Source organism: Lactuca virosa, chromosome 2 (assembly GCF_052849685.1).
Source record: "Lactuca virosa cultivar CGN04683 chromosome 2, Lactuca_virosa_CGN04683_v6, whole genome shotgun sequence".
Lineage (NCBI taxonomy): Eukaryota > Viridiplantae > Streptophyta > Magnoliopsida > Asterales > Asteraceae > Lactuca > Lactuca virosa.
The window spans coordinates 47,926,821-47,940,545 of NC_136427.1; the positions used below are offsets into that span (position 1 = coordinate 47,926,821).

General features: G+C 31.2%; 1 long non-coding RNA gene across 1 annotated transcript; it reads left to right on the forward strand.

The window, feature by feature from the left end:
• The first annotated feature begins 2,487 nt into the window (after window positions 1–2,487).
• Window positions 2,488–3,027, forward strand: LOC145156337 (uncharacterized). The gene is made up of 3 exons (XR_013736619.1): window positions 2,488–2,551; window positions 2,634–2,780; window positions 2,883–3,027. It is a non-coding gene; the product is annotated as an uncharacterized LOC145156337 (long non-coding RNA).
• Window positions 3,028–13,725: the final 10,698 nt, after the last annotated feature.

Here is a 13,725-nt window from a genome sequence, read left to right on the forward strand (position 1 = left end):
TGTGGTCATCAAATGATAATGAAAAAGTCAACCTCCCAACATAATTGGGAACTAGATTATACTTTTGAACACCATTTAGTGATAGAATCAATATCATAAGTATTCAATTTTACCACCGAAGTCAAAATTAGATCCATATTAGATGCATAAACACTTAAAAGAATTAGACATTGCTGTGTAGATGATGCAAAAAAACAGATTGCAAACAATCGATCGATTAGTGGAGATCTAGTAGAGAATAGAGAGGACTTACTTTGGTATCGAGCATAACTGCATAGAGAATACCGGCGTTATCCATGGCAGTTTGGAGATTATCAAGCGTTTCCTGATGATACTCATAAGATCCATGCGAGGAATCGATTCCAATTGCCAGATCAACGACGACAAAAGATAACGACGATGAGGAAGAACATGAGCGAGGGTCGTCTTTGGAGGCGATGTGACGGTAGGAGGTGGGATGTGTGTATGTGTGTGTGAGAGAGAGAGAGAGAGAGAGATAGAGAGATGGACGAGGTTTACCTGATTCAGGGTAATTCATCACTAAAATGCCCCTGAATCATTTAATTATCAATGCCCCCGTGTTATTTTTTTTTCAAGTATTTACAAAAATGCCACAAATGATCCTAGTCTTCTATTATTTTGATCTAACGGCCCTGGTTTGGTTCTCGGGTTCTCGGGAAACTTTGTGGTATATTAATATATATATATATATATATATTTATATATATAGAGCAAGGATCATTTGAGAACTCAAAGTTTAATGAGAACCCAAGAACTAAACAATGATCGTTAGATTAAAATAATAGAGGGTTAGGATGCTTTGTGATATATTTGTAAATATGTGAAAATAAAAATGGATGGGGGCATCTTATTAAAAAGTATCAGGGGTATTTTTGGGACAGTGTAATTGATTCCCCCTTTTCAGATTTAATCACGTTAACTTTGCCCCTATCTCTCTCTCTCTTCATCCTGCCTCTCTCTGTCTCTCTACACCTACATCACGTCTTCATCGTTGATTGTTGGATGAAGCCACCGTTTGAAATCCATGGCCGCCTCCGATAATCGTCACCCCCATCAATTGATCGACTTCCTCATCGTCTCCCCCACCTCTTTCTCCCTCACAAACACAAACACACACACACACACACACATCTTTATGCCTTCGAGAAAGCGATTCATTTGATCAGGATAACATCAGAGAGAATCGAGTACCCCGATCTTCCCTTAAAACAACATCACCACCATCGTCTCCTCCTAAACCTACACCATATCCGCCTCCATTAAAACCTACACTGTAATCACCTCCCGTAATAGATCTTATTGCGTTCGTATCTGGCTATCGATGAAGTCTGAGAAGGAGTTAAATGTCTTCACTCATCGTCTTCATATTGATGAATCAAGGTTTGCAGACTTCTCTATAAAAACGAAACGAAATTCGCATCTCCACTGTATTTCGGACGATCGATCGAGTATTTGATTAGAGAAGCTTCCATTGCTAAATCGGCCTCTGATTAGAGAAGACGATCTTATGCCGATCAAGTATTTGATTGTACAAGCATCTATTGCCAAATCGACCTAACCGGATCTGTACCACATATAACCACCAATAAATCGAAATGAAAACTCCGACAATCAAGTGCCTACAACTACAATCAGGTAAATCATTAATCTCATTTTCTGAATGTTTATTTCAATATTTATGTTCTTCTCATAAGTTAAAGGTTTCTTTGACTGACCAGATAAGGTTTTATTACAGATAAGGTTGTTAACCAATCATTTTTAGGATCCACCTTATCAAACATGCTGTTAGTTATTGGTTGTGCTTTTTTACTAGTGGCACTGTGCATCATCCAACAGTTCAACGTTTCAACCAGGCAATTCACCATTTTGGAATCTGATTCCATTCCTTTGTATGGTGGAATTTAGATCTCTGGAATCACTCATTTAGTCATTTGTATGGTCGTATATATGAATGCACTTAGCAGTTCTTATGGTAACCTGAAGAGTTGAAGCTTTTAGATCGTGTGTTTCAGCTTATACGAGAACATAACAAAGATGATTGTTAACTGTAGATTATAAGTTCCAAAGTTAACATTGTAGTGAAGGTATCCGATTATTTTGAATGTTTAGATTTTGATGTATGCTTTTGTTCTTTTCTTTGGCCCTGATTACAAATGTATATTTTTCAATTTATTACACGATACATAAGCAAATGATTATGTTTAGATTTTGAGTGACCAGCATTTCCCCCCGCCAAGAATATGTTAAGAATACTGCAAACTGAAATACTAAAAATGCCCTTTTGGTCATTTAAACTCATATTACAGTAAATCAGGAACATGACATGCAAAAAAATTCAAACTCAATTACAATCTCATTAAATCAAGAACATAATCTGTTGATTTTTGTCTCTGTTGACTAGTCAAAGTCAAATTCAAAGTTATAATGATGATTATATTGAAAACTGTAGTCATGCAATGGGAGATGTGCAGTTGGATATTTTGATGAGAGTGTGAATTTCCTTTCGAAAGTGGGAACAGATGATCTAGAGGTACAAACAATTCTTGAATCTTTTTTTTAATGAAGGTAAAATTACGTTTATAACCTTAGTTGAATATATATATGTAATGCAGGTTACACATAAGCTTTCGGTTTCTTTGAATAAAATTGGGGATCTGAAATATTATGAAGGTGATTTGAAAGCTGCAAGGGATCATTACTTTCGGGCTCTTGATGTTCGTAGAAATGCTATAAAAGATTCTTCAAAAGCTCCATCACAGGTTTTTTTATACATTAGATATGAAAATATACAAATTTATATAATATTTGATATGTGTGATTTGATCTTATGATTCCATTCCGTTTGTTGATTCCGATTCCAGGTTCTAGATGTGGGTGTGTCCCTTGCGAAAGTCGTTGATGTGGATAGAAATCTTGATGCTGAGGATACAGCAATTGAAGGGTTTCAAGAAGCCATAAATTTGCTGGAATCTTTGAATATAAAGTCTGAAGAAACTGCACTGGAACAACGGGTAAGATGTTTCTTTTTAATTTAATGGACAATATTTTAAATTATATGAAAGATTTATAGGGTTACCAGGTAAGATTTTTAAAATTTTAAATTATATGATATTTCATACTTTTCCTTTTCCTTTTCCTTTTTTATTATTAATTATACTTTGCAACTGCAACACCTAAGGAGTTATTTAGTGAGATTATGCTAAAGTATTGATTGTTGCGGGCCATTCACTTTGGTATGTACCTCGTTGTATTACACATTAAGGGTAATGTTTGCATATTATCTATCTTAATATATACATATTTCAAAAATTTCTCACTTGCAAACATATATCTTTTTCCTTTTTTTTTAATTGTAACAGGTTCTTCCTATCATGATTGATGTTGGAACCAACAATGACAACCTTCTAGAAAATCCCTTGTGTAACTTTTTTTCTTCTCTTCTTGATTTTTTTTCGAACCTTATTAAGTAAATTACATTTGATTCACATGTGAATCACATATGAATCACATGTGATACACATGTAATTAACATATGAATTACATGCAAATCACATGTTATTCACATGTAAATCACATGTTATTCACATATGAATTACATATGATTCACATGTAAATCACATGTTATTCACATGTAAATCACATGTTATTCACATATGAATCACATGTAAATCATTTATGAATTAGATATGATTCACATGTAAATCACATGTTATTTACATGTAAATCACATGTTATTCACATATGAATTACATGTGATTCACATGTAAATCACATGTTATTCACATATGAATCAGATATAATTCATATATTAATTAGATGTGATTCTCATGTAATTCACATATGAATTACATGTGAATCACATGTAAATCACATATGAATTACATATGATTCACATGTAAATCACATATGTATTTTTATGAGTGTTTTTGCATCAACCGATTTTTTTTTTAATTTTTCTTGTAGATTTGAAAGAAATTGTGGTGAATATTGAAGATGTGATAAATGATAAATTGAAGAAAATATGGAAATATTGACACGAAGACATGAATACGCTTTGAAATTTGTAGCATTTTTTATTTTTTATATTTTATTTTGTATCGAATAAAATACTTGTAGTATTATGTTTATAGATTAATTAATAAATATGAGATTTGTTGTGATTTACGTACGAATAGTATAGTATAAGAAATGTACATATGTGCATTTGAAAAAATATGCACATATGCACCTAAAAATTAACTTTTTTAAAAAAATGCAGTTTTCTTTTAAAAAATTGCATTTTTTTTAAATACAGTTTTTTCTGAAAAAAATGTAACTTTCTTTAAAAAAACTTACAGTTTTTTTGAAAAAATTGCAGTTTTTTTTTGAAAAAAATGCAGGTTTTTTTGAAAAAAAAATGCAGTTTTTTTAAAAAAATTGCAGCTTTTTGGAAAAATTGCATTTTTTTAAAAAAAATTACAGTTTTTTGGAAAAATTGCATTTTTTTAAAAAAAATATTTTTTCAATTTTTTTTTCAAAAATTCATGTTTTCTAAAAAAATTAAAAAATCTGCATTTTAAAAAAAAAAAAAACGAAAAATACTATTTTTAAAAAAATATGAAAATTTGATTTATGATGTAAGTTTTTAGACATTTATATTAATATGTTAAATAACACAAAAAAATTAAACATTAAATAAGATTGGTAAGATAACGATTATGTCTTTAATGAATTACTTTTGATCCAACGCTCCACTTTTAGTTCTCGGGTTCTCGGGAAATTATGAGTTCTCAACCGATATCAACCCTATATATATATATATATATATATATATATATATATATATATATATATATATATATATATATATATATATATATATATATATATATATATAGGTTTAGGTTCTATGGAAAACAAAAAACCTTAAAAAAAACCCTAAAAATCATAAAAATGCATAAAAAAAACTTAGAGATCACAACACTTTTTTTTGAATTTTTTTATGAAAAAATCGCATGTTTTTAAATAAATTCGCTGATTTTTTTTTGAAAATCCTTTTTTTTAATTTAAAAAAAAACAAAACCTGATTTTTTATTTTTTTTTCAGCGAATTTATTAAAAAACCTCCGATTTTTTTATAAAAAAAATTAAAAAAAAGTTTTGTAATATCTAAGTATTTTTTTATGCATTTTTATGATTTTTAGGGTTTTTTTGTTTTCCAAGTAAACCTTCCCCATATATATATATATATATATATATATATATATATATATATATATATATATATATATATATAGGTTGAAGTTCATTTGAGACCATACTAATTTTGTGAGACCAAATCTAAAAATAATTTAAAATGCAAACTAAAAGGAAAAATCCGAAAATTCTTTTTTTAATTATTATTTTCGTCACTTTAATTACCTAAAAAAAATTAAAAATAAATAAAAAAATTACCGTTTTTTTTCGTGAAATATTCTAATAGAATATTACACTATAAATATTCTAATGTGATTTTTAGAATGTTAGAATATTCTGCTAGATTTGTCAGACATGTAGAATATTCTTATATTTTACTAGAATATGTAAAAAAATATATTTTTATTTATTTAGTTTTTTTTTTGGTATTTTTTTAATTTTTTTTTGGAAAATATAAATTCCGAAAATAATATTTGAATTTTTTTTTCGAAATCTTTCAATTATTTTGCATTGTAAAATTTTTTTTATCTACCAAATGAGTGGTTAGGATTGCGTCTCACGGTCTCACAAAATTAGGCCGTTTCACATTAACCTAACCATATATATATATATATATATATATATATATATATATATATATATATATATATATATATATATATATATATATATATATATATATATATATATATATATATATATATATATATATATAGGGTGAGGTTCAATAGAAAAGCATAATTAACCAAGGAACCAAAAACCCATCTTTTTTTCAACTTTTAGAACTTATTTTCTATAAAAAAAAACTAAAAATACAAATATTCATAACTTTTTATCATTTTTACAATGATATCGAATTCGATAAATTTTTTTTTCCCGTCAAATACACAATGTGAATTTTTTAAGATTCATAATGTGAATCTAAATTCACATGGTGAATCTGAAAAATATATTTAACATTCACAATGCTAATTTATGAATTTAGATATTTTTAGTTTTTTTTTTCGATAAAGAATAAGCTTTAAAACTTGAAAAAAATATTTGGCTCCTTGAAGACCCAATAATTATGGTTCTCTATTGAACTTTTCCCTATATATATATATATATATATATATATATATATATATATATATATATATATATATATATATATATATGAGACGGTTCACTTGAGATTAAAAAGAAAAATATAGATCTTAAGATTCAACATCAACCACGTATTTCTCATTTGTCGCTCTAACACTCCAGCGTACCGGCAACAACGGAGTATGTCTAATCATAAATGATTATATAGCAGAAAGGTATAATCATATATGATTATACATGTTTATGTGTATATGGCTAATCATAAATGATTATATATATATATATATATATATATATATATATATATATATATATATATATATGATTTTAACAGTTGGTGACAGAAGAGGTGGTTTGGCAGAGGTGGCGGTGGTATAAGTGACTGAGGTGACTGTGGTGGGGTTGGCTGGTGTCAGAGGTAGTGGTATTGGTGGCGGCAGTGGCGTTTGTAGTGGTGGGGATGGTGGCGGAGGAGAAACGAATGGGCGGCGTAATATAATCATTTATAATTATAATAGGTATGTCGTGCCGGTACGCCGGAGGGTTAGAGCGGCAGACATGGAATATGTGGCTAATGTTGAATATTAAGATCTCTATTTTATTTTTAATCTCAACGGAACCTATATATATATATATATATATATATATATATATATATATATATAATCAATTGAGAAAATAAAAAATGTTGAGAATTGGAGAATCATTGTCGGTCACTTATTTATTTTTGCCGCAAAACACTCCATCGTACCAATGGAAAAGGGAAATGAATAACATGTGTTTTCAAATAAAACGTGTTTATTTAAACTATGTAATCATTAACTTAATATATATAAAAACATAGTTTTTTTTTTTAGTTTTTAAGGAGTTATTTTTTATCGACAAACAATTTTTAATATATCAAAATTTATAATTTTTTATTCTCCATAAATAGACATATATATTGACATAGTTTTAAGATAATATATATATATATATATATATATATATATATATATATATATATATATATATATATATATATATATTATAGTTTTAGCTCGCATTATTCTTAAGTGAATAAAAATGCATCAGAATTTTATTACAATAATTCGTTATTCACTTATGAATAAAAATATGTTTATTTTGTTGGGTTTAGGTCATTTTTGGTCACTTAACTTTTGGTTTTGTGCTCATTTGGTCACTTAACTCTTTTTAAGTTTTAAAAGGTCATAAAACTTTTGGCTTTGTGCTCATTTAGTCACTTAACTTTTGTTTTGGTCACATTTGGTCACCAAACTTTTAAAATTGTGCTCATTTAGTCACTAAACTTTTAAAAAAATTTAAAAGTTTAGTGACTAAATGAGCATAATTTTAAAAGTTAGGTAACTAAATGAGCACAAATCTAAAAGTTAGGTGACTAAATATGACCAAACCAAAAGTTAAGTGACTAAATGAGCACAAAATCAAAAGTTTGATGACGTTTTAAAACTTAAAAATAGTTAAGTGACCAAATAAGCACAAAACCAAAACTTACGTGACCAAAAATGACCTAAACCCTTATTTTTTTATAGTATCATTGATATATTAATATAACATGTAATAAACTTTTTACAGATTACATCAGCTCTCGTCACATGTTATATTCACATATAAATAAAATGTGTATTAGCTCTACATACAAGTTATGTTTATATATGAATAACATAATTATCAAAATTTTGTTACAATTCATTTGTTATTCTTATATGAACAACTAATTCAGATTTTCTAAATACTTCGTCTTTTATTAACATACTACTTATACATATATGAATAGCAAATGAACTGTAATAAAAATCTTATAACTATTTTATTCATATATGAATATAACATATGGTGAGAGCTAATACACGTTTTACTCATATATGAATATAAAATGTGACGAAAGATAATGTAAAAAAAATATATTAGATAAAAAAACCTTTATTATGTGTTATATTCATTAATTAATGATACTTAAACCGTAAATAGAATTAAGCATACGTTTTATTCATAAGTGAATCACGAATGTACTATATCAATATGGATGTCTATTCATAAAGAACAAAAAATTATGAATTTTAATATATTTAAAATAATTTTTCGATAAAAATAGCTTCTTAAAAATTAAAGAAAAAAAACTATGTTTTTGTATATATTAAGGTAATGATTAACATAGTTTAACGAAACATGTTTGGATTGAAAAACACACGTGTATCCATTGTCCATTTCCGTCGGTACACCTGTGACAACCCGATATTTCAAGTCAATATAATGACCTAAAGTCAAGTATGGTAATCTATTTTGATATAATAAATATAGCGACAAAAATGAAATGTTCAGAAGTCTCAATTGGGTTGCATAAAATGATAGATATCGTGTCAAGGTTTTCAGAAATATAAAGAACACTCAAATCCGAGTTATAACGAAGAAGATTTGACCAATCAAAGATCCGCGTCAAAACCGGTAAAACACTGTTAAGCGTAAAAAGCAAAATCTCAATAAAATACTTTTTGTTATTAGGTATCTAAATGAAAGTCGTAGATCTCATTAAACCGTAAACATACATAAAAAGAACGTCCAAATCTGACTTCGTATGAGGAAGTTATGATTTTTCTAAGTTTCGGATATAACAGTAGACAACTAAAAACTCGAAATAGAGATCGAGCGACTTTTGGCCGAAATAATCTAAACGAGAATCGAAGATCTCGTCAATAGTAGTACAACGGTAAAAAGACAGACGAAAACGGACAATCGGATGAAGAAGTTATGGATTTTTGACGGAGTTTTCCTGTCCCGACCTACTAAAAATAAATATAATAAAATTTAAATTCAAAATTAGCTGACGAAGTCTAAACGAGAGTTGTAGAGCATAATCTCACCTTCGCGTCAATATAAAGAACGTCGAAAACGGAGTTCGTATGCGAAAGTTATGAATTTTTGAAGTTCGGGGCGCGAACCCCAACACTGTGTCAGAGTTCACGACGTGAAAAAGAGGTTCACGACATGAACTCAGTGCTGACGACTTCTGGAGCCTGATAGACTGCTGTCGCGATGACGCACCGGATGACTACTGAACTCATGATGTGAATATGTGAAATTCACGACGTGAGACCCCAAAAATGACCCTATAAATAGAAAACGAAGGTCTTGGGTTTAGGCTGCTCATTTCTTTTCTTCTGGCCACTTTTACTATGCTTTTAGCATCCCGAGACTACCCCGACGCCCCAGTTACGCGTCCAGATCCCGACGAAGGCTCGTAGTCCCGAAGTTCCCGAGAAAAACATTCTTTCCAGTCGAAATTCTGCCCGCGTGAAGCTCGTTTCTTCGCCAGAAACCCGTGGTTACGTCAAGAAAGATCATTCCTAGAAACGACACACTGCCCGAGTCACCACTTATCAAGTGAGTTCATACCCCTTATTTTCACGTCTTTTCTATGTTTTAGGGGGGGGGGGGGGGGAAATACAAGTGAAACACAAGAAAAACTTACGTTGAAATACTTATAAGTTCAAATGTTTTACCTACATCTTATGTATAAATGTTAAATACATAAAATAACACTACTAAAGTTAAAGACTACTTTTCATGCAAGGTTGGTAATACACCAAGGTTTTTCATCCTAACGAAACACCCTTTTTAAAACTATAATAGGTATAGTTACGAGATATTCATGATATTTTTACATACTATAAAAAAAAGAGGAAATACTTATATTCACAAGGAAAATGGACTTTTCATACGTAAACCTGTGATACCAAATTTTGTGAGATATCTGAATTCATCGAACCGTTCAGTTCGCAGATTAAGTCCTGCTTTATAAGCCATAATCTCCTGTAGGGGGAGCGTGATATTTGTGTATAGATCTATATGGGACTAACAATCCCGCACCTAAACTTTTAGCTACAGTTAGACCGGCAGGTCTGGGGTGACAAACATCATATCATTCCAACACCTGAACAACGTTGTTACAGGCAGTCTGGGTCAATAGCACGGTTATAAAAAAAACTCACATGGGGTATTAATACATCTCGGTTTACGGGGCTGTTAAACGCCTTAGTGATTATATATATACTTATATAAATCTACTTATACTAATTGAAGTATGGAAAACACTTATACATTCAGTCTTTTGGAACTTTTTCAAACTACCACACATACATGGAAAATATTGGATTTTCTAGGAACAAACTCTGTTATTTTACACTGAAAATGATACTATTCTTATACAAAACCGCTTATGAACTCACCAACTTAATTGTTGACACTTTTTCAAAACTACTTGTATTTCTCAGCGATTCAGTAATACAGGTAAATCATCAGCTTTTGGGGAAGGGACGTTAAGACGTCAGTCTTAAAACTTATTAAATCATCATATTGTAATTTATTTTTGAGACATGTATTGTATTTCAACAATGTAACTTTTAAGTTATATTTATGATGGTTGTGTTTACTTTCTTTACAAATATTCAACTATTATGATACTACGTGAAGTCACCCGCCCCCGAATGTTTCCGCCATTCTGGTTTGGGGGTGTGACAGATTGGTATCAGAGCATTGTTTATAGTGAACTAAGTATATCGAACCACATAAGATATACAAACTATAAATGCAAAGGGACTAAAACCCTCTGACAAAACGTTTTCACAAACTATACTTTTAAGAAAATAAAATGCAAGTTTTATAAAAGTATAAGTACATGCATGCATCGGTCTAGTATCATAGCCAAGATTTTACAAAAGTATTAAGGCAAGTTGAGACGTTACGATTAGGCATCGGGGTATGTAATCAGATCGAGAATAAATATAGCCTGATCAACTATATTTATGCGAGATATGACGAACGTATGTCGGGGAATGGTCGTAGTGAGAAACAAGTTAAAAACTTACCAAAGAAAATACTAGAATCAAACTTACAAATTTAAAATACTATAGGAGTATTTTATGGTATTATAAGAACTGAAATAAACGTGTGAACCTCGATATTTTGTTAGATCTAGAAATCGTCAAATAAATAAAATCTTACCCATAAAAACTAAAAACCTTTACTGGCAGGTCTATGATTCCGGAGTGTATACTTCCAAGGTTTTATATAATTGAGATTTTATAGACTTAGAATTTGTGATCTATGCTTCACTACCTGTTCCTTGTTTGGTTGTGGTTTTGGAGTAGTATCACTTATTCGAAGGTCTATTTAATCTTAAATTATATACAACTTATATACATTACTCGGTTATAGGAGGACCCAGTAAGGATCGCCCCATAATGTTACCCTTAATCTCATAGATTCGTTAGACACTTCCATTCTCGCACGAAAAACCCAGATAGGTGTAACCACTCCATCATAGCTGTCAGTAGAGGAGACAAGGAGAAACAAGGAGAGATTTCCAAGAAGTGATCAGCCAGAGAAACTAAAACATCTTACGCGTCACACTAATGAATAATTACAGTTACTAATTATATTAGATAATTCTTATATCCCTATTCTCGCTTAGATAACAATGGCTGGATTCCATTCTCCCAGAGATCCGTACTTTCCTAATCAAGGGAATGCTGGTTGGCTTAGTGCCGAACCAGAAGTTGAGCCTGTAATTCCCCAAGACGATGATTTTGCTGAAGACTTTCTCGAAGACGACGATTCCGGATCAGAAGCGTACAATCCACCTCCAGTTACTCAGAACCCTAACCCTCATCAGAACTTTCAAGGCCCGACGCCTCTGTGGGCCATAAGCCTAGACAAGTGGAGTCATGAACAAGGTCAAAATTTCCCCTACCAAGGAGACCGAAGCTTCTACAATCTAGAAGCCGGAGGTTCCGCAGATAGAGCACCTCCCGTGCTGGTTCGTCGTGTTTCTCACAACACGGAACAGGGAAGAGCTATTATCGACCGAGTGGTACAGATTGAGGCTACCACTGGTGTCGATGTTGTTCGTCTTCGCAACCTGGAAGACAATCATAACGCTACAAGGGATCGTACCAACTTCTTACAGGGAGAACTGGCGGCTTCGCAAGCCAAAGTGCAACGATTACGAGAACATCATGTTGTACAAGATGGGCGTATATTCGAAAGAGAACGCCAGTTAGCCAAATCCAGGGCCGGATCTAGTAAGAAGTAGATCATACTCTACTCGCCCTCTGTTTATCTCTTGGTTATAGTCTAAGTCTTCGGAGATGTCTTAAAGTTATTTTTCATGCTTTTTCAGTTCGACCGCGAAAATCCATTTTCGGTAGGTCATTTTAATGTCGATGATTTTCCCAGAATTGTGGTGTATTGTAGACCTGTTTAAGGTCACGTTTTCCAAACTCTATGTACTTAATACACCTATACAATCGACATTTACTTCTTACATTTTGAAAAAAAAATAACCACTCAATTTCACATTATTTTGTTACAAGTCATACTTATATTGAACTTCTAATTCCAAACAAGATCCCTATCGAACTAAGTGTTTTGGTTATGAGATATCAAATTCATGTTCGCTCTTGATATCTTGCAATCGTTTCATCTTTTAGTCTTTATAGTAAAAGATGCCTCCGCTTAAAACCAGAACCAACTTAAGATGTTAACGTCAATATTTTGTCTTAATAACTTAAATGCTTTCATAGTACTATAGAAACGTAGCAGATATGTAGGTCGAATCATCGAGAACAGTATAACAAAACGAAAAACTTACATTCACATGAACATCCGGGATTCGAACTCTTCGTTATGAAGTAATGGATATCAGTGTAAGAATCGGGAGTAAGACGGCACAGAAATTTAATATACCTACGAAGGAGAAGGACACCCTATAAATACCCGGAGAGAACAAATCATTTTTACCTAGAATAGAATGGAGAACGGAGGAGAACCACACGTGTTACATGCGAAGTGTTTGAGTGCCTTTTTCGTCACAGTAATAACTAATAAATAATGTAACCTAGTGAGTTAATGAATACATTACTCACATTAGGTTTCGAACTTATCGTCTTTTCCTGTATTGGCTAATAACAATGATTCGGATCACGAAATCTCAATCAAGAGTGATTACTCCTCAAATTCATTAGTCGATTTATTGTAGACTCTATTATGAATTACTTTCAAATCTTTTCGAAAACTGGATCATAGTATCCACCAACCAAAGATAACTTCGTTCGAATGACACTCGTTTGGTAACCATTCTAGAAACTTCATTCTACTCTTTTACCAGGACTGCATCATAGGGATGTAGGTCGAATCTTTGAGATCAGTATGACGAAATGAAAAATTTATATTAGGATAAATTATTGGAATACATCTAAAGCAGACCATAATCGCTCACGAGCTCATTTTCTCATCTTGTAACAGAATCATGCCTACGAAGAAACGTAACCAACCCTCCGATAAAACACCAATCCTTCAGATAGATGCGGCTACGTTTCAAGCTGCAGTCACCTCAGCCGTAGCAGCTGTCATGGCTCACCTTAAT